Source organism: Arachis stenosperma, chromosome 3, assembly GCF_014773155.1.
Source record: "Arachis stenosperma cultivar V10309 chromosome 3, arast.V10309.gnm1.PFL2, whole genome shotgun sequence".
Lineage (NCBI taxonomy): Eukaryota > Viridiplantae > Streptophyta > Magnoliopsida > Fabales > Fabaceae > Arachis > Arachis stenosperma.
The window spans coordinates 169626940-169649501 of record NC_080379.1 but is presented as its reverse complement, the minus strand read 5'-3'; the positions used below and the strand labels follow the sequence as shown (position 1 = coordinate 169649501).

The 22562-nt window shown below is 28.9% G+C and overlaps 1 long non-coding RNA gene across 2 annotated transcripts; it reads right to left on the bottom strand.

Annotated features, from left to right (window-relative positions):
• Positions 1–1321: 1321 nt before the first annotated feature.
• LOC130970141 (uncharacterized) lies at positions 1322–4813 on the bottom strand. Of its 2 annotated transcripts, XR_009082015.1 has the most exons (3): positions 4112–4813; positions 3773–3971; positions 1322–1426 (listed from the first exon to the last, which is right to left on the bottom strand). It is a non-coding gene; the product is annotated as an uncharacterized LOC130970141 (long non-coding RNA). The 2 variants fall into 2 exon arrangements; XR_009082014.1 differs by lacking the exon at positions 1322–1426 and having other exon boundaries at positions 3685–3971.
• Positions 4814–22562: the final 17749 nt, after the last annotated feature.

Sequence of the window (22562 nt, the reverse complement as noted above, 5' to 3'; positions counted from 1 at the left end):
GCTCTTATAGACTTTGTAAATTAGTGAGTTAGGCTTTGTTTGTAGTCTCCAACCTTGCTTACCTAATTTTGCCAGATTGAAAGCTCTGAGGTCTTTAAAGTTTAGTCCTCCCTGAATTTTTGGCGTGCATAGAACGTTCCATCTAACCCAGTGCATCTAACCCAGAGCAAAATATCTATTCTCAATTTTAATGAGAGAGTGTTATTATGTAACACATTTTAGTTGTTAAATTAGTAATATAATATAATTATATTTTAATTTAAAAATTTTTTATTTTAATTTTAATTTTAATTTTAATTAGAAAATATCATATTGTGTATTTTAGTATTCAAATTTATAATTAGTCATTGATAGTAATAGATAAAAGAGATAGAATTCACTACAAGAATATGGCCGATTAGCTACCACAAAAAGAGTCGTAAAATCGTCGCTAATTCGACGTAAAATATAATTTGTGACGGATTAGCTACTGCCTAGCAACTAATGCTTTCCTCGCTGATTACAAGTCGCAAATCAGTGAGGCAAACACAACAGTCGCTAATTCATCGGAAAGTTTTTTAGCTACCGAATAGATAGTCGCAAATTCATCACTAAAGTAAAAGCTAATTCCATAAAAGAAATTGACTAAACGGTAGTCACTAATTAGCGACAAACTTTACTGCAACAGACTCATCGCTAAATGCAAGCTAACTTCGTAGACAAAATGGAATGATTAGTTGACGCTAATTCGAGAGGAATTTTTACGAAGCTAACTCGTCGCAAGTTGTCCACTAATATGATCGCAAATCTCACATTTTGTAGCAAATCTATAGCTAATCTTTAAAAATTCTTAATCAAATTTGTAGGAATTTTGTCGCTAAACCAAAGCTATTCGAAATGAGAAAGTAGAGTTATGAAATAGTCGCTAATTTGCTAGGAAATAATCTATAGTCAATTAGTTGTAATACTATCGCAAAATGTCATCGCAAATTCCTTTTAAACTAGTAACAAATCGATAAGTATCTCACACTACAAAAAAATTTGGCTTTTGCTATGCTTTTAAAGCATTCCAAATATGTAAAAAGTGTAGCGATATCTTTTCACCACGCTTTTTTAGAAACATGCCAATTGAGCTAGTGTTAACTACGCTTCGAAAGCGTGCCAATAGGAGACATAGCCACGCTTTTGAAGGGAGAAAATAAGAAAGAATAAAAAGAATTGATTTTTTTATTGATTTACATAAATTATTTACATGCTATAATTATAATTAAAAAAATTACAATTCTATAATAAAACTAATAATTTAATTTACATACTGCAAATGTAATGCCAATAAGCCATAACAACCTCTTTGTTTCCAGCTGAAATATGGAGAAAAATGCTTGATCCATTTTTAGAAAAAATTTACCGAGAAACCATCAATTGAGTGTTAATTACCTCATCAGTTCTGCAGATTACAGAAAAGCAACACGAATCAATAGAAAAATGGAAAATTGTGTCCATACATGAGATCATAGAACTATAAGCCAAACTAACCCATGATGAAAAATTCCATAAATGGATTCATAGAAGATGATCACCAAAGAAGTAGTAAGAAATTCAACAAAAAAGAAAAGAAGAGAACTTTAATAATTATAAAGAATCCAACAACAGTCAAAATCAAAGGCACTGCACTATACTACACAACATCATGTGATTCTTGTTTGCACGCAAAAAAAAATAATCAAGATAAACAACAGAATCAAATAGAAGAAAGCAAGATGAGAAATTAAAGTAGAAACTTTACCAAGAAACACAAACAGGATTCATTTTTAGCTTCTCTCAACAGAAGAGAACAGGGTGAGTCGAAAATAGCATGAGCCAGCAAATAGCTGAATAATTGATAAGAGACGTTGAAAAAAGAGAGTACAATAATTGACTATTTAACACTGACCAAAAATCAAACAATTGATTCCCATTAAAAGATATTGCATCAGAAAACATGTTCAATAACATCACTCTACAGTAGTAATTTGTGCAAGTTCAACCAACTAAATCAGTAGAGGATGTTAACCTTCTTTCCAGGCTCTTGCCAACAACCTCATAAACCAAATAATCTTTTCTCAAAAGAATCAGCAAATTTATCGTCTTTAAACAAGTCTTAATTATTCGTTTTAATTACAACCTTATACTTTTATAAAAATTCGAACATAACCTCCTCTAAAAATAGAAATTAGCCACCCATACGGGTTTTCTCTTTCTCAATATTTCACCAACCTTTTATCAGCAAGTACCACAATAATATATTCTTAAAATACTTGATAATAGTGTAAAAATCAATTTTTAAACCCTATACCCAAGGTAGTTACCAAAACAACATTGGCAGCCTAATTTCAAATTTGTTTTTAAAATATCAAATGAATTCAGAATTGTACAAACTTTATATCCATATGACCGTCTCAGATTAAGCTTTCTATTAAATGAAAAATCATAATTCTTTGCTTACTCTAGCTTTGGGAATAGAAGCAAAACCGTGACTGCTCTGCAGTGTCTTAAAATCAGAAAACAGCAGCAGCATGTAATATTCAAAATTCAATATAAAATCCAAGTTAAATTCAATGACCTTAAAAATTAATGTGGTTCAACTTCACTCATCTAGGTTTCTTTTCCAATTAGTTCCAGATCAATATCATTTTTAATGAAGGAGTTATATAACTTAGAAGTTGAGTAATTTTCTGCATAATTCTGTTTTAAAAGTTAATGAACATATCCTCTTCCAAATCCATAACTTACTCATTAAAAAATTGACACCCCTGAAATTTAAATCACATATGCTAAACATACTTAAATTTCACCTCCAATTGGTTCCATCTCAATAACTATCCAGAATCCAAAGTTATAAACTCTCAAAGTTACTGATTTAAGAAAACAGAATCTGGCTTTTACTGCATAATGCATCATCTTTCAAAAAGTCATATCTTTAAAACTACAAGTCCAACCATTCTGAAATTTTACGGCAATAAAATAATAGGACTAAAGTTTCATTTAAAATTGGTTCCATTTCAAAATTCAATTTGAAACACACACAACAGAGCCAACAAGTTACTGCTGTTCTAAAAATTCTGCAGTAAAAATCAGATTCCACAACCATAACTCAAAAATTCACCATAAATCATATACTTAACAAAAAGGTCTTAAATTCCCCAGTCCAGCTCCTTATATTCCCAAGCTTAATCCAGACTTAGTCTCACACAATTCCGATCATCATAGAATTAGTTATAGCTTTTCAAAGTTACCGATTTCATTTAAAGATAATGCAGGAAATCAGATTTTTCAGTTTAACTTTGAAAATCACAACTAATTCTCCAGCTAATTCAAACTTCTCAAAATTGCATTCCAACAACGAATTTCATCCTAGTTTACTTAGCTTTTACTCTCTTATCATTTTGATTACTGTTGAATATCTGATTTACTTCCAAAGTTTCCATTTAATTTCAAAACTCGGATTCTCAGCAATCAATTCAACATTTCAAGATTCATTCCTCCAAATATTCTCTAAACCCAACTCCAATCAGTCACCAACTAAGTCCATTACAATAATCATATAACCAGTTTAATAACAATTAACAAAAATTTCAATTTAATCCATCAAAATACAGAATTCACAACAAACAATTCATAAACCACGCATGATCAATTTCACAAAATCAACGAATTCAATCAAAGTTCCAACCAAAATCTCAATCATTCCAATCACAATCTCAGCCACAATTCAACATTCATATAATCAATCAATCACTCACAACTATTATACCTATTTACAGTTATCCAGTCGGCATTCTTAAATTAAAACCGTTTAAATTAAACCCCCTTCCTCAATTAGCCGAAATTTGATAATTAAGAGCAGCAAACCCCTCTTTTGTTTTAGTTTGTAGCAGCAACAGACTCGAACCAAACTAGCAGCAGCAGCAGCAGCAACTCTAACAGTTCTTTATTATCATCAACACTATCTCCTATGATAGTTCCATCAGCAAACAGAGAAGGCAGAGCAGGAGTGTTAAACAGAGACATGGGTTTTTCTTACCAGAACAGAAAAAGACTAAGGAACAAAATGGAAGTAGCGCAAATTCAAGAATGGAAACAACAGAGTTACCGGTAAATTTGTACTGGTTTCGGCAACGACGACGACAGCAAAAGAACACAACTCCTCTCCCTTCTCACATTTTGTTCGATCGACGGAGGCAGAAGTGGCAAGAAAGAATAACAATAATCAAAATAGGTCGTGAATGGTACAGAATTCAGAGACAAGGACGAAGGAGGCGGTGGTGACCGAGCAATACCAGGGCAGTAGCTGAAATAGTTCACAGCAGCAACGTCGACGATGCTTCTCTGACGACAGACTCTCAACAGTGGCTCTATCAAAGAAAACAGGGCGCAACATCAACGGTGTGACCCCAATCGACGGCAGCGGCGGCGGCGGAGCAGGACAGTGCAAGAACAGACCTCGTCCTTCTCCTTCCAGGTTTGTTCTTCTGACAGCAGCGACGGTTAGGATTCGGAGGCAGTGACTCCCTCAATGGCGACGGCAGCGGTCTAGGCGGAATCGGCGGTGATGACGGGAGCAGCCTTCCTCCCCTTCCTTGCTCTCGAGCTCTCCGTCTCCCTCTCTCAATCTCTCTTCTCCTTCCTCACGTCCTACTCTCTCTCAGTCACTCCTCCACCTTCACCTGACGGTGACGGCGACGACGTTCTTTCCGGCGCCTTCCCTCCCTTCCATCCCGTCCCTCTCTTCTCCTTCCTCTTCTTCCCGTTTCCCCTCTCTGTTTCCCCGTTTCTTTTCTTCCCTTCTGTGTGTATGTTTTGCTTGTTTTGATTTAGGGATTAATGAAATTAGAGTTTTATTTGGAACTTTAAGGTTAGGATAAAATATGTATTAGTAATATAATAATTTTATAAAGTATTTAAGATAAAACAACAATTCAAAAATTAAGTATAATACTATAAAGATTATTTTTAAAATACGTAAGATTTTATTTATCAATATATCAATGAACTCAAATTATCTTTAATTTAAATCATAAAGTAAATATACTAATTATATTTTATAAAATACAGTTTAAACGCGAAAATATCAATTATTCAGATTATATGCCATAATCTTTCATAATCTCTCTATTACCAAGATTTTAATTTCAATTTGTATAAAACAACTAATTATAATAAAAATTGTACATACACGTTAGTTAACTTAAACTCAAAGTATTTATAAAAATTAATTTAATCATTCCCAATAAATTAATCTCTAAGAGCTCAATTTAATAAAATTAATCGTAATTTAATCATAATACAAATTTCTTAAATTAAATTATATAATACTTTTAATGCTGAGTTTTAATTTCAAATAACCAATTATAAAAATTTACACAAGAATATTAATTATCTTAACCCCAAATATTAATAAAACTAATTTGATTACTCTTAATAGATTAGTTTACAAAATAAGGAGTTCAAATTAATAATAAGTCATAACTTATTCATAATAGAAATCACTTAAATTAAACTATACAATTCTTACTTATTTTTCAATCACTAAAATTATGCAAAATGTTCCATTATGATAAAATTACTTAAGAATCTTATTTGATTTAAAAATGAAGTTATCTCCGAATCTATTTAATTATTTCTAATAAAATAATTTCTAAAATTATAAAGTTTAAATTTAATAAAATAAAATCACAATCTATTCATATTTAGATTTTCAAAAAATGCAGGATGTTACAATGGGTACTGCCGGCGAAGAGAGAGAGAGAGAGAGAGAGAGAGAGCTCAAATGAGAGGAGAGGAGAGCTTTCGACGACAGCAACAACAAGAGGAACGAATCGAATAGGGCTGAACCGCCGAACAAAGCTTCCACGCGCGATGCGGCACCCACGGTCTATCCCTGGAGGAGAAGAGTTCGACGATGACCGAAGAGGGATGGTGGGCTGCTGTGACTCTATTCAAAGGAGGTTTGGCACTAGGGTTCTCCAATTTGAATTTTCAGAGAAAAAGAGAGGGGTGGAGTGCCCTCATACAGGTAATACTATTTGCCTTTTATTTTCTACTACTAATGATACATTTGATTTGGGTTTTTATTTTTTATTTTTATTTTTAGTATTTTTATTTTTTAGATTTTGCGAAGAAAAAAATAAAAATAGCAGGTAAAAATAGAAAATAAAATTTTATTATTTTTACTATTTTTTTTACAAAATTCAAAATACAAAAAATATTAAAAATAAAAACATAAATCAAACAAATCCTAAATTTTTTAGAGATTTAAGACAAATTCAGCAATAATATTGAAAACTAAAAGCTAGTGATAGAATTTTAGTGAAATTTACATTTATATTAATAACGGTATATAATTAAAATATAATTAATTTAAAAAATAAAAAAAAAACAAAAATTAAATTAAATTAGATATTTTTGTATACTATATAATTAGTATTTGTTAAATATAGTAATTAGAAGCAAATGGTCGAGTGGCAAGTAGCGGTTGTTTTTGCTCCAAGGTTCTTGGTTCGAGACCTGGCGGAGATATTTTAAAAGTTTTTTCACGCAGAGCGGTTTGAACCGGTTCTTGCCGATTTGATCCGATTCTTCCCAGTTCATACCGGTTTTCTTCTTTAAATGGTCCAAAGAGTAAATCGAACCGAATTAGAGTCCGGTTCACTGATTTTCTAGTCAAACCGGCCGGTCTGGTTTGATTTTTACAACTATGATAGCAAGTGTGGCGCAGACATTTTAAAAGTTTTTTCATGCAGACCGGTTTGCACCGGTTCTTGCCAGTTTGATCCGATTCTTACCGGTTCATACCGATTTTCTTCCTTAAACGGTCCAAAGAGTAAATCGAACTGAATTAGAGTCCGGTTCACTGATTTTCTAGTCGAATCGGCTGGCCCGGTTCGATTTTTACAACTATGATAGCAAGTGTACATTTGTATATGTGTGTTATGATTATAAATTTGAATATGTTATTTGTAAAGTTTGATTATATGTGTAAATCAAGTTTGTTACTATTATTTATTAAATTTAATTATATATATATATATTATAAATCTATTCATATGCATAGGTATCTAAATCTTATTATAGGTACGTTTTAAATTTTTGAAATTAAATGCTTTTTTGTTTTTTGAGTAACTTTTTTTTCTTTTGTTTTCAAATTTTTATTTTGATTTTTTTAAAAAGAATTTAAATTTTAAAAAATCTTTTATGAGGTAGATAAGATTTAAAAAAAAATGAAAATATTTATGTAAATATCAATGATCTTATATTTAAATAATTTGTATTATTTTTTAATGATTTTTTTCATGAATTTTCCATGGATTTATATAGTGGTTAGTGATTAGTAGCAACATGGGACAAATATTTTTTCTGACAAATTAGTAATAACATGAAATAAGCGAGAAAAGTATATCAATTGTCAAACGGTCGCTAATTCCTCACTAAATAAGCTTTTGATTAGTGACTCAATTGCGACCAGTTACTTATAAAATTTTCTCGATTAGTTTTGGATTTGTTATAACTCCGCGACGGATTTTCAACGAGATTAGCGAGTAATTTGCTACAAAATAGGTAGGATATAGCTTTTACTTTGTGACAAGATTGCAGTTGTCAAGTCGCTCGCTAAATTAAACTTGCGACAACTTAGCGACAAATGTATTTCGCCCGCTAATCAGCGACTTGAAATCAGCGAACGAACTGTGTTAGTTGTTAAACGGTCGCAAATTTCTCACTACTTATGTCCTAGGCGCTCAATATCCGTATTTCCACTTTAACGACTAATTAGCGAGGAACAGTTCCCTAGCTAAATGATTTATCTGTTGCGACGAGTTAGCGACAACTGTTTTCTGTCGCTACTCTTATTTTGAATTTTACAATATTATGCGACAAATTAGCAAGAAACTAGTTGCTCGCTAAAAAATAAAAGCTTTGGTGACAAATTAGCTAAGAAATTATCCATCGCCAAATGCATTTCAATTCTTCGTGACGGATTAGCTAGGAACGTTGTTCCTCACTTATTAGCCATTTCGCACAAAGTTTATTTAGCGATGAACTAGTGTGTGAATTATTTCTCGCTAATTGTATATCAAACACTTGCGACGGAATAGTGACAATAATATCACTCGTTACTTTACTTTTATTCGATTGAACCCCTAAGTGACTGATTTGCTAGAACATTGTCACTCGCTAATTAATTTGTGACAAATTAGCGAGGACATTTTCCCTGCTCTTTTTTTAGCCACAAAAGTCAATCTGCGAGAAACAAACTTACTCGTAAATCTCTCGCTAATCAGTCGTTTTTCTCAAGTTCGGGTATTTTGTGACCACTCATTAATTTTGTCGTTAGTGCGTCACTAATTTCTCTCAAGTTAGTGACGGATTAGTGACAAAACATATTTCTCGCAAAAATTCGTCGCTAATTTGTCAAATTCTTGTAGAGGCGAATAGATGAAAAAATGAGAAAAAGAGATGATAAGAAAATTTTTTAATTTTAAAAAAATAATTTTAATTGTAATGAAAGAATAACATATGACATATTTTAATTATAAAAGTAATAATATGTAATAAATTTATTACACTTAAATATATTTCATCGATCTAAAGATAATGTCTACGATACCCTAAATATTAGAAAAAAAATATAGGATCATAAACACAGTTTTAAATTGATCGATCCCATATTTTTTCTTCTGATCTCTAGGGTGTAGCACAGTTATATATATCATGTATGATGCACCCATTTTTATCCAAAAGAAAAATGATGAAGCACCCATTTAGTAAGGTGTGTGAGTGCAATTTGGTGAGGTGTGTGAGTGTGAACGCCATGATGTTAGTATCTATATTGTTGGCCGTAGATCTTTGCTTCAAGCTGTGAAACTTGACTTTTTGAGACTTGGCTCTTGATACCAATTGATGGTAATGCTAGAACTTGAGAAGGGGGTTGAATCAAGTTCAATTTAGAAAAGAAATTTTTTTCCAGATTTTCTTGAAAGCAGATTATGCAGGAGATTTTCTTTCATGATGGCCCAACAAGTGGTATCAGAGCCAATGATTAATTGGTCTGGTGGTTTTAAGGGGTATTCAAGGTGAAGCATCGAAAGTCTTTCCGGCAAAGATTGCCCGGACGGCATGTCCCGCGATTTTTTGTGGCAATGTGATGGATGAATACTCATATGTGGTGGAGGAGCTTGAAGAAAGCAAGGAAGAGTGAGGAGTTTATAAGATGTAAGATTTATTAACTTACTACCTTAAGGTTTTTGAGTTGGATCTGGTGTCTTCTCATCTTATGTTCTCTCACTTGATTTCTCCCCGAAATCTCTCCATTTCGTCGAAAACTCTCTATGGTGACCCAACAATAGAGAAGGGAAGAGAGATACATAAGAGGATGTAGAAAGAGAATTTATTGATTTTGGAAAAAAAAATCTCTTCTCAATTTTAATGAGAGTGTTATTATGTAACACATTTTAGTTGTTAAATTAGTAATATGATATAATTATATTTTAATTTTAAAATTTTTAATTGCAATTAGAAAATATCATATTGTGTATTTTAGTATTCAAATTTATAATTAGTCATTGATAGTGAAAAGAAATAGAATAGATGAAAAAATGAGAGAAATAAAGAAAAAGAGATGAGAAAAAAACTCTTTAATTTAAAAAAAAATTAATTGTAATGAAAGAATAACATATGACATATTTTAATTGTAAAATTAAAAATATATAATAAATTTATTACACTTAAATATATTTCATCAATCTAAAGATAATGTCTACGATGCTCTAAATATTAGAAAAAAATTATAGGATCATAAACACAGTTTTTAAATCGATCGAGTGTGAATGCCATGATGTTAGTATCTATATTGTTGGCCATTGATCTTTTCTTCAAACTATGAAATTTGACTTTTTGAGGCTTGGCTCTTGATACCAATTGATGGTAATACTAGAACCTGAGAAGGGGATTGAATCAAGTTCAATTTAAAAAATAAATTCTTTTTTCAGATTTTCATGAAAGTAGATTATGCAGGAGATTTTTTTTATGATAGCCCAACAAGTGGTATCAGAACCAATGGTCAATCGGTCTGGTGGTTTTAAGGGGTATTTAAGGTGAAGCATCGAAAGTCTTCCCGGTAAAGGTGGTCCGGACTGCATGTCCTGCGGTGTTTTGTGACAGTGTGATGAACGAATACTCATGTGGTGGAGGAGCATGAAGAAAGTAAGAAAGAGTGAGGAGTTTATAAGATGAGAAACCCATTAACTTACTACCTTAAGGTTTTTGAGTTGGATTTGGTGTCTTCTCATCTTATGTTCTCTCACTTGATTCATTCTCGAAGTCTCTCTAGTGGTCGAGAGCTCTCCACGGTGGCCCAACAATAGAAAAAAAGATAGATAAATAAGAGGATGTAGAAAGAGAGTTTATTAATTTTGGAGAAAAATAACTCTTCTCAATTTTAATGAGAGAGTATTATTATGTAACACATTTTAGTTGTTAAATTAGTAATATGATATAATTATATTTTAATTTTAAAATTTTTAATTTTAATTTTAATTGCATTTAAAAAATATCATATTGTGTATTTTAGTATTCAAATTTATTAGTCATTGATAGTGATACATAAAAGAGATAAAATAGATGAAAAAATGAGAGAAATAAAGAAAAAGAGATGAAAAAAAAATTCTTTAATTTAAAAAAAAAATAAATTATAATGAAATAATAACATATGACATTTTTTAATTGTAAAATTAATAATATATAATAAATTTATTACACTTAAATATATTTCATCGATCTAAAGATAATGTCTACGACGCCCTAAATATTATAAAAAAATATAGGATCATAAACACAGTTTTTAAATCAATCAATCCCATATTTTCTCTTCTAATCTCTAGGACGTAGCATAGTTATATATATCATGCATGATGCACCTATTTTTATCCAAAAGTAAAATGATGAGGCACCCATTTGGTGAGGTATGTGACTGCAATTTAGTGGTGTATGAGTGTGAATGTCATGATGTTAATATCTATGTTGTTGGTCGTAGATCTTTGCTCCAAGCTGTGAAATTTGGCTTTTTAAGATCTGGCTCTTGATATCAATTGATGGTAATGCTAGAACTTGAGAAGGGGTTGAATCAAGTTCAATTTAAAAAAGTTCTTATTTCAGATTTTTGCGAAAGCAGATTATGCAGGAGATTTTTTTGTTTTGTCTCTAAAATCTTAACTGAACAGAGAAGGGAAGAAAAGAATCAGGTAAGCATGTATTCTGGTTTGGTTTTTTTGTGCCATAACACTTACATCCAGTCTTCACAGTAACTTTTTATATGAAATTTCTACTATAATCAAATTAATTACATACACCAATACCAATGAATTACAACTTAATTCATCTAATATCAACCATTAAGTAAGGGTGATAAAACAGGTCGAAACCGTTGAGACAACCTGTCAAACCCGCTAAAAAAGACGGGTCGGGTTATGATTTGGAACCTATCAAATAAAAAATTTTTGCCAAACCCATACTGCCAAATTTACAGATTTTGACTGGGCGGAATGGGCTAGCCTACCGGGCATAGATTTTATGTTTTTTTTTCATTAAATAAAAGAGTTATTAGTGTTACAAAATTAATAATTATATAATTTTTAAATATTTTTTTATTTTTTGTTTTTATGTTTCTTTTAGTTATTAATTTTATTTATTTTATTTTATAATTTTGTATATATACTCAAATTATGTGATTTTTTTAAAAAATAAAGATAATTTTATTAACAAATATTATTTTAAACAGTTTTATTGAAATTAAAAATAAAAAAAAAGATAATAAAAAAATTATATTGTAATTTAATATTTTTATTTGTATTTAATTTTTTAATTATTATTTTTTTTAAGTTTAATAAATTTTATTTAAAAAAGAAAAAAAAGTTAAGCGAGCTAGTCCTCGACCTACCAATCCGCCATAAAATGGATTGGACTAACATTTTAAACTCACCTTAGTTGGTGAGACAGGTCAACCCGTCTCGTTTTATGGCATGAGCTTAAGCGGGGCAGGCTGGTCCACTTTGTCATCCCTACCACTAAATTTCTATCCAAGCCTAACCATCACCAAGTGTTGTCCCATCTTGACAAAAGAAAACTCGAATTGGTTCAACAGTCATTAAGTAATGTTCCAACTTAGCAAGGAGAATCCAAGCTGATTTAATAACCATCAAGTGCTATCCCAATTTGGTAAAGAAAACTAATCCTAATTTATTTCAAACCAAATACACAAAAAAAAATTCTTTTGACTTTTTCAATGTATCTCTCTTGACTCTTTTTTCTTATAGCTTTTTTATTTTTTTTCACCTCATCATAGTATATCTTTTTCTCAATTACAGAAAGATAAACATTAGATAGTCATAACACTGAAATTTTAAATAAAATAAAAAAAAAATAATTCAACTTAAGTGTTTGAGATGATGTTCTAGTGTTACTATATTTTCCTTATCTTCAAATTAAATGCTGTTGAGAGTTCAGCTTTATAGTACAAAGCTTGCTATGTAAATTTCATCACTACCTCTTTATTTTTCAAGTTGATTTTGTCTATTATCCTTGTCTTCTTTGGCATGCATTCCTTTTATATTTTGCTTCACTACATCTGCTATTCTTAGAGTGTTCCATTACTTCTGCTATTCTTGTATTTTGTTTTTTATCTTCTACTATTCTTGGAGCTGCTGTCTTTTTAGCATGCATTTTCTTTTTATTTTGCAACATTATAACTGCTATTCATTACTCTATATTGTTGTTTTGCTCTATTCAACTTTATTAATGACCTTTTGCATTTTAATCTTGTGATATCTTTGTGTTCCTTCCTGTTTCTTATTTCTTTTCTAACGTTGTCAACTGTTTCATTTGCTTTTGCTTCTTCCGTTAATTATGATCTGTTAAATTCTTTTTTTTAACTTCATGAAATTGATATATTGCTAACTATTATATGTAATGGACTAAAACTAATTAACCATCTATTTAATTTTGAGTCTACAATACTCACAAATCCATTAGCACAAATTTAGATTTTTAACGACCCAATACAAATATTTGTCATTACGTAAAAAGCAGTGATCATAATAATATTATTGCTCAAAATTGCTATTAAAGCTTATTTTTCTTATAGTATTAATGCTTAAAAGTATTCCATGTGTAGTGAGTATATATTGGCTAATAAATTATTGGCAATCTAACAATAGTTTTAATAAACAATCGTACTGAAAAAGATTGCAAAGTTTAGTCGGTATTAATATTAATCGTTCGTAATAACATTGTTAGAATCTAAATTTTTTAAAATTATGTCAATTTTATTTTGATATTATAGATTATCGTACAAAAAATTTATAGAATTAAATTATTTTTACAAAATGATCATAGGAGATAAAAAATTTATATCAGCTAAGACGACTAAGATTTCCATAAATAAAAAAAGTCAAATAATAAATTTTTTAGTTATTATTTTCATGTGAAAGAGTTTAATTTTTATTAATAATTAATTTTAATATTTATTATCTAAAACTTAAAAAGAATTTAATGTATATACTTTTACATTTAATTAGGTATTAAGTTTATCATACAAATAAAAATAATTAATTTTTATGTTTATTATTTAAAAATAATATATTTTTTCTATGTATACAAAAAATATAGGTAGATATTAATATAAAAAAAATTATATTGATAGTTATAAAAATTAATTTTTTTTAAAAAATAAATCTCGATTCTAATTATTAATCACAATATTAATATTTGCTTCAAATTATATATAATGAATATTTGAAGAAAGGAAAGTGAAAATATAAATAGTAAAAATTTAAAATTAAATAAAAAATAAAAGATATATATATAATAATAAAAAAATTTTATGTCAATAATATTATAGAATTATTTTTTATTATATTTAATTATAAATTTAATATATTTTTATAATTTTATAAATTTATTTAAATTTTATTATTTTACTAATTTTTTTTATAGAATAAAAGATAAAGAGAGATAGAAAATGAGAGAGAAAGATAATAAAAAAAGAAGGGAGGGAGTTTGTTAATTTTAGAGAAAAATATTTTATTTTAATTATAATAAATTAATATCTCGTGATATATTTTGGTTTGTCAAATTAGTACACGTACGTAAACCCTTAGTCACGCGTACGCGTGGCCCATGTTTTGGCAAAAATATGGTTTTTGAGTTCTAAACTAAATTTTAAACTTTTAAACCTCTATTTTCGTTCTACAGTCATAAATCTTGGTAATAGTTCTAGTAGTAATACGGGGTTAGAAAATTAAGGTAACTTGAAAATGTAGTAAAGTGAAAAAAGTGATTAATTAAATATGAAAATGAGTATATTTGAAGTGTATATAGAATCATGGCTTATATGATATGATTGAGCAAGGATTACAAAGATTATGAACACTATTTGACTTATACACTCAAATGATTTGAGATACGCATTTTTTGGATAAAATATCGTGATTTGTCACCACGTGTACCAGGTTTGAGACTCGATATTTTGTTGATCCTGTGACGTAAGTGTGACCGGGAACTTATAAATTTTCGAGAATGTTGACCCCATTGAGCAATTATAACTATTTGAGAAAAGCTATGCATAGACTCTTGGGGATGTGCGTTGAGGGACAGTCCAAGGGTTTAGCAAACTGAACTTGTTGAGTTGGCTTGATAACCGACAGATGAGCCTCATCAGCCATAGGACAGGCATACATCATATGCATTTTGCTTGTTTGTTTGCTATGCTTATTTGGAAATGCCTAACTAAATATATTGTGTTAATTGTGATAACTGCTACTTGCACTACTTGTCTCTTATCTGTGCTTGCAATTATCTGTTTGTTTGTCTTTTCAAACTCTCTGGAGTTGGAGAACGGAGGAAAGATGGACAAGTTGAGTGATAAGATTAAGTTTAAGTTATTAAGTTTAGAATTTCTTAGATATCTACCCTCCTTTATGGTTTCTGTTGAGTAATTTAAGCTTTTTAATCTGAGTGTCGGCGTTTTAGGATTGCCTCTGGTATTCCCATGACCTTATATATTATGTGCGTGACACTTTTATCATGCTGAGAACCTTCGATTCTCACCCCATACTATGTTGTTGTTTTTTAGATGCAGGTCGAAAGGCACCTCGCTAGGCATCTGGACTTCTGAAGCGGAGTGATTTCTGGGCTTCTTTTGATGTACAGTTATGTATATATGTATTTAGTTTTCTCTCCGAAAAACTTGTTTATTTTGTTCCTCTTAGAGATTTAAGGAGAGTTAGGATTTCATCTATATATTTTGGGTTTATATATATATATATATTTATTCTCCGGCCAATCTTGGCTTCGTAAGCTGAGTAAGGAGTTAGTTATTTTGTATTCTTGACTCTTGCGAAGAGGTCGGCTTGACAGCTTTCCGGTTCTTTCATTTCTTCATGAGTTCTCCAACTTTTCATGCTTTCTTTCTTCATTCCCTTGATCCAATCTTTGCCTCCTAAACCTTAAATCACTTAACAAACATATCAAGGCATCTACTAGAATCAAGGTGAATTAAATTTAGCTATTTTGAGTCCTAAAAAGCATGTTTTCACTCTTAAGCACAATTAAAGGAGAATATACAAAATCATGCTAATTCATTGGGTAAATGTGAGAAAAGGTCTACAAAATACTCTAAATTCAATATAAGATAAACCGTCAAATTGGGGTTTATCAACTCTCTATTCTCATTTTCTGTTTACCTGTTCTTATGAACCTTAGTTTTCTTCGTACGCAAGTAATCTCGTTTCTGAGTGTTGTGCTTTTTATTTTGCGATTTTGTTTTATCCGTTTTTTAAGGCTCCTCGTATACTATACTCTTTTCAATATTATTTTGTATATATTTTGTGATTAGAGGTCGTAATACCACACTATTTCTGTTTTACGGCTTAAGAGTAAAGCTTTGAGTGGGACTCATAGAGAAAAATAGAGAATGAGAGAGATAAATAAAAAGATGTAGAAAGAGAGTTTATTAATTAAAAAAAATCTCTTCTTAATTTTAATGAGAGTGTTATTAGTTATTTCATGATATATTTTAGTTGTTAAAAGTAATATAATATAGTGATATTTTAATTTTAAATTTTTTACTTTTAATTTTAATTTTAATTAGAGAATAGTATATTATATATTTTAATATTTAAATTTATAATTAGTTAGTAATAATGATATATAAAAGAGATCAAATAGATAAATAAATGAGAAAAATAAAGAGGAAGAGATAAAAAAAACTATTTAATTAAAAAATTTAATTTTAATAATAATAATAAAAATAATGTATAATATACTTTAAAGTGGAAACTCAGGCGCAGTCGACTTTACGTAAAGTTGATAACTGAGAATCGTTAGATAATTTAACTGATTTAACTAAATTTTTATATAACAGTTCTCAATTATCAACTTTACGTGAAATCGACTGCACCTAAATTTTTACTATATTTTAATTATAAAATTAATAATATATAATAAATTTATTGCACTTAAATACATTCAATCAGTCCAAAGATAATGTCTATTATACCCTAAATATTAGGGAAAAAAAATAAGATCATAAACCGTTTTTGAACCGATTTATCCCATTAATTTTTTTTTCTGATTCCTAGAACGTAGCATGATGGATGATACACTCATTTTTGTCCAAAAGGAAAATGATGAGGCATCCATTCATCGTTGTAAATGACATATAATTTATAGCTTGTTTGATATCCATTACTATTGCATGTGGTGTTCGGCGAGAATGGATTCACGTGGATGCCTATTTGCATGCCACGAACATCATTTGCATGCATAATCGACATGTTTCACCATCCCAAGCGGTGGAACTGCAACGTAGCAACTCATCGCAAAGGCAAATGTCCACGTACTTTAGGTTATTTACAAGAATATATTTATATTATCTGCAATCATGACGAATGATAAAGTATATGTCACCCGTAACATGCATGCATACCATAGTACATGCCTCTTTCCTTAATCATTGTGTTAAATTTTTAGAATATATAATTATTTATGTTTTTTATTTTTATAATATTTCTAATTTAATGGATTAAAAATTAATTTATTATTAATTTAATTTTTATTTAAAATTCGTTTTTGGTTAACAGATTATTACCTACACAAGATGAAAATAATATACCTATATATACGCACACACGCACATGTTGTGATATATATTTTGTTACATGGAGTAAAAAAGAATTCTTAATACAAACTCAAAATTTTACTCAGTTTTTTGAGGTATATATACTTAATTAATCATTCATATACAATTAGAAGATTTATTTCCTCTATTATCAGAGAGTGGGGCCGATAAGGGGATCCTGTTTTGCAGAGGAATTACTGTTGTTTTAAGTTTGACTTTCAAATCGGTGCCATCTGAAAATTGTAGAATTCGAAGTACTCTTGATTGTCTAACGGTTGATTTTGAGAACCGCACTTTAGGCATAAATAAAGGATTTCTTTTCACAAAAGAAATGTGACCGACCTAATATTTTTTGTATGTGTACGCATAGTTGTAAATAAATATAAAATCATGTTATTTGTATATTTTTTGAGTTTATCCACGCACAGTAGACCGGTAGACCTACGATTATGAATTTATGATTAAACATGATTCTAGTTGTATTTTCTTAATTATGGTTCTAGGTGCACATTCCATTTACTACATGTTCCACAGAGATATAATTTCTAAATGGTTTAAAGGGTACGAAACATCCTTCGTATTATTTTAGATTTTAAAATTAAAATTAGAGCCATTCATTTTAATTTTAATTTTAATATCATTCCATTCATAATATTTGACACATTTAACTATTTATACGAGTATTTAAAGAAAAAAAAATCCAATATCATCATCAATGGTAATGATAGACGTCTACCAAATAGATATACACGAAGATTTTTTAACTCGAAATAAAATTAAAAAAAAACAAGAGATTTATTTTATACATTAAATAAGTGTAAAATTTAATTTACATGTAATTATATATAATAAAAAATAATTTATTTTTAAAGAGTAGCCGAACAATTATCTATATATAAAAGGGGAAAAGAAAGTATTTTCGTCAAAATTGAAAATAGATTGCAGTTTTGTGATCCAAAAGATAATAAGCTGATTAGTATTACTTTTATGAAAAACCAGTTTGGGATGATGCATAACTTAATTAAGGTTAAGTAAGTTGATTATACTACTATTATCAGTTGACCGACCACAAGCAACACACACTTTTGGACGTTCTTTTTTGTTAATTTAATCTTTCGGTGCTTCGTCAATTTGCCCTTTTTATCCGGGTGCCTAGGTTCTGCGTATTTAACTAAGGACAATTTTCTTCATCAATTTTATCCGTACAAGACATTTTTGAGTTCCAGACTATCCTCCATTGGAAGTGGACAAGGCAAGAGTTGTGGCCACTCTCCCCTCCATGTTCCTTTCCTCTTCTTCTATAAATAATATATACTTTATGTCAACTCAATAAATTAATACTTACTAAAGATAAGTATGTACCATGCTATGATCTTGACCTAGACATGTAATTAACTTGATTATTAATTAATTAAGTTCATATGGTTGCCATAGAATAAGAATTTATGCATAATAATGGAGGCTTATATATATATATATATATATATATATATATCCTTCTCATTAACTATTTATTTGTTGTGCAAGATTAATATATGGAATTATAAGTTATATTTCGTTATCGAAGGAACATAAATAAAAAAAATGTACAAATATCATCTATTCAAGTATGCATCATGGTCCACCGCCCTCTATATAAACCTAACATGCAAACATTTGAAAATTCCGATGTTAAAAAGTACATTATTGCTAAATGATTTTAAAATATTAAGTGAAATAACACAAGTAGTCCAAGTGAGATTTTCTGTGTGCGCTCCACTAAAACATTATGTTGATCAAGTGGAGATGTAATAATGCTATATATTAATAAAGTCTCATATGCCATATTGAAAAGATCATCTTAAAGTAAAAGTTTTATCAAATTTTAAACTCTTCCACTTTAATTGTTAATTTTCAAAGGTTTCAAAGAATAATAAGCCTCATATGCCATATTGAAAGAATATTAATATCTCGCTTATTATTAAATATATAAAACATACAAGTTTGAAGGAGATATATAAAAATAAAATAATTTTTTCTTAAGTAGTAATACGGCCAATACGACTAGATGACCAATAAAATTCAGTCTTCATTTAGTTATTAGATACTAAGACCAAATTAAATAAATGTAAAAAATACATCAGTAGATCACATTTAATATCTCATGTTTTCTCTTTTTTATATTTAAAATATAAAATTAGTCTCTCTAAAAATTAATATATTTCAAAGAGTAAAAATCAAATATATATGTTACGTTGTAAAAATATCAAAAAATAAAAAATTATAATTTTTATTTAAAAATTAGGAGAATAATTAAGAGAATGAATTAGAATTTTCAATCTTTTTCTATTTAAAATACAGTCTAAATAAAAATAATAAATTTTATTAAAAAATAAAAATAACAAAATTTAAAATATAAATTTTAAATATTAAATTTTAAATTCATTATTAATTTCAAGAGGTTTGGTGCGTAAGAGAAATTTTAGAAACTAATAAAATCAAATTTAATTCGAATTAAAAGTTATTTTCTTTAAAAATTGAAAAACAAATATATAAAAATTAATATAATTAAATTTTAAATTTTAAAATTAATTAAAAATTAATAAATTACTAATTATGTAATATTGTTCTGTATTATCAAACTATGCAGTGATCAATAGATGAATGAAAAAACAAAGTCTGCCGAATGGTGCGGACAGCCGTTCTTAGAACACTCGTCTCTATCATTTAGCCCCATCACTTTGCACCGTATTCAAGTTCTCTCTCTTTTTATGGGGCTTCTCTGATCTCGTAATATTCACATGAACTCCATGCATGCTTGATTGCCTGTCATGTATATGAACTGCTTTGAAACTTTGGAAATCATCTTACGTAAGACATTATAAATGTAAATTGTGAATTTCTAGTATCCAGTAATGCGGTTTATTATTCTATTTAATTTATTAATATTCAAACTCATCACTATCTCTCTTATCTTTTGAGCTGTTATATGACTCAAAATTTTATTGTATGTGGTGTTGTCCAAATTCCATGAAAGTACTAATTGCAGCATTAAATTTAGATAAATACAATAATAAAAAATTGGACCCTTAAAAAAATAGAAATCATAGTAAAGAAAGGACAAAATTTGTCGCTCTCACGTATCAATATAATTTTTTAAATAATAATTAAAATAATCTTTTTTAATTTAATTCAAAACATTATGAATAAGTAATATCTTTATATAAAATTTGAGAAAGAAATCAAAATTATTTTTAATTTTTTTATTAAATCATCTATAAAATTAAAATTATTTTTAAAATAATTTTTATTAAAATATTATTTTTTTATTATTTTATCTTGTTATAAAATTTTATTTTTTAACACAACTTATCAATAATAAAAAAAAGAAAGGAGAAGGAGAAAGAAGCATCAATAAGAGAGAAGCAGATAAAAGAAAAAAGAAAAAAATAAAGAAAGAAAACTCATTAGAATAGAGAAAAAGAATTAAAGAAAAAAAAAAAGAAAAGGAAGAGAGGAAGGGGGAGGAAGTTATTGTCACCACTGCTGCTGCAAATTAGGGAGAAGGAAGGATTGACAGAAAGTAGGATAGTAAAGAGAAAATGAAATGGGTGTGATTTTGCGGTTTACTAAGAATCGAATTCTTGAGTTTTTGGATCTAGAATTTTAATATCATGTCATGATATCATTCATTCCAAAAGTTTTAACTGATGAGAAAAGTTAACACTAATGGTTATATCTCTAATACTCCTTAAATTTTTATTGTACACATTGTATAAATATTCCATTGGTTTCCTATATTTTTTTCATTTAATTAGCAATTCTGTTAGATACACAACGAAAAATCTGAACAACGTGAACAATGTACTACGTTTTTTACTCACAGAAAAAAACAGTCCATCACAAATTATCCTCCCAAAAATTTTACTTTCACTTTTTATACTTCTATCCATCTTTTAACCATTTTACCACCGCACACCTTTTCTCAAACCCTCACTGCATAGTTGGCCTCTTCTTCACTAATCAGCCTTAGTGTCGCAGAGCTTTTTCTCCATCAAGCTTACAATTTAGAATGAAAATAATCCTCCGGCCTCCGCATTCTTAGTAAAATGAACATCTATTAAATTTTATTATATCTACTTAAATTCAATCCAAATTAAATAAACATCTACTTTAGAATAAAAAATAACTATTTACATATCTAATAAAATGAATATACAGCAAATTTTATTATACCTAATTAAATTCAACCCAAATTAAATAAAATTTCACTTTAAAATAAAAATAAGCATTCGCATACCTAATAAAATTAATAATAATTCAAAGAAAAAAGAGAATGTAAATAACAATCATCTATCACCATCAGCATCACCCACTATTTTCATTTTTCTATGAAAAAGAAAGAAAGAAAGAATTTCATTTTATTATTAGCAAAAGAAAAGAAATGGCTATCTTTGTTGTGGCGTAGTTTTTGATTTGAGTATCTATCATTATTCATGCACATATCATATTTCTTAAGTTTGTCTCACGCCGATCCACGTTATTAATAAACAATTGCATGTTTTTTGATGTCTTCTTTTACCAAATACTTTCTTGCTTTTTACGATCATAGAAGAACTTCATCCGTAAGAGGACAAACGAAGGTTTCGGCATGAGACAAACGGCGGTGGCGGCACGAGCTAACAGCGGGCAACGTGACACTACGGCGGCATCGGCACAGGCAGTGGGTTTTTACTGCGTCTGAACGGCTTTCTCCGACGACGATAGTGGAGAATGGAAAAACTATGCCATTCGAGTCATAATTTATTGATCTGTTAATAATTATTTAATGAAAAAATGCTACTTGTACAACAAAATTCAGTCTTTGGTCAGCCTTTAATATTATTTAATTATTTTTTAATTAAAATATATTCCTATTTTTTAGATACACATTAGTAATTAAGATTAATTTAAATTTTAAAAACTAAAATTTCTCTAACTTCCTACCCACTTCATAATTAGTTATTGTTTTCTTCTTTTACATTACTTCTCTTTGTAATACGGTTTTCTTCTGTCTCATTCTCTTATACAAGACCGCTTCTTTTACATTCCTTACTTATGTTATATTACTTAATAGTTGTAAAAGCTAGGTTCATTGGTTCAAATGAATGAGTTTTAGATTTGTGTAAGAATTAATTTAAAAGATGGAATATTATTTTGGATGTGTTGCAAGTCAATCTAGTTAACGGTTGAAAAATATTTTACCTGCTATAATTAAGTGTAATTTATGTACAATGAATGAATAATTAACAAGTTGTACACACTGTACAAACAAGCAAAAACACTGTATATAAAATAACCAATTATAATATTACATATACAAAATTATACGTTTACACAATCCAAATCACAAGTT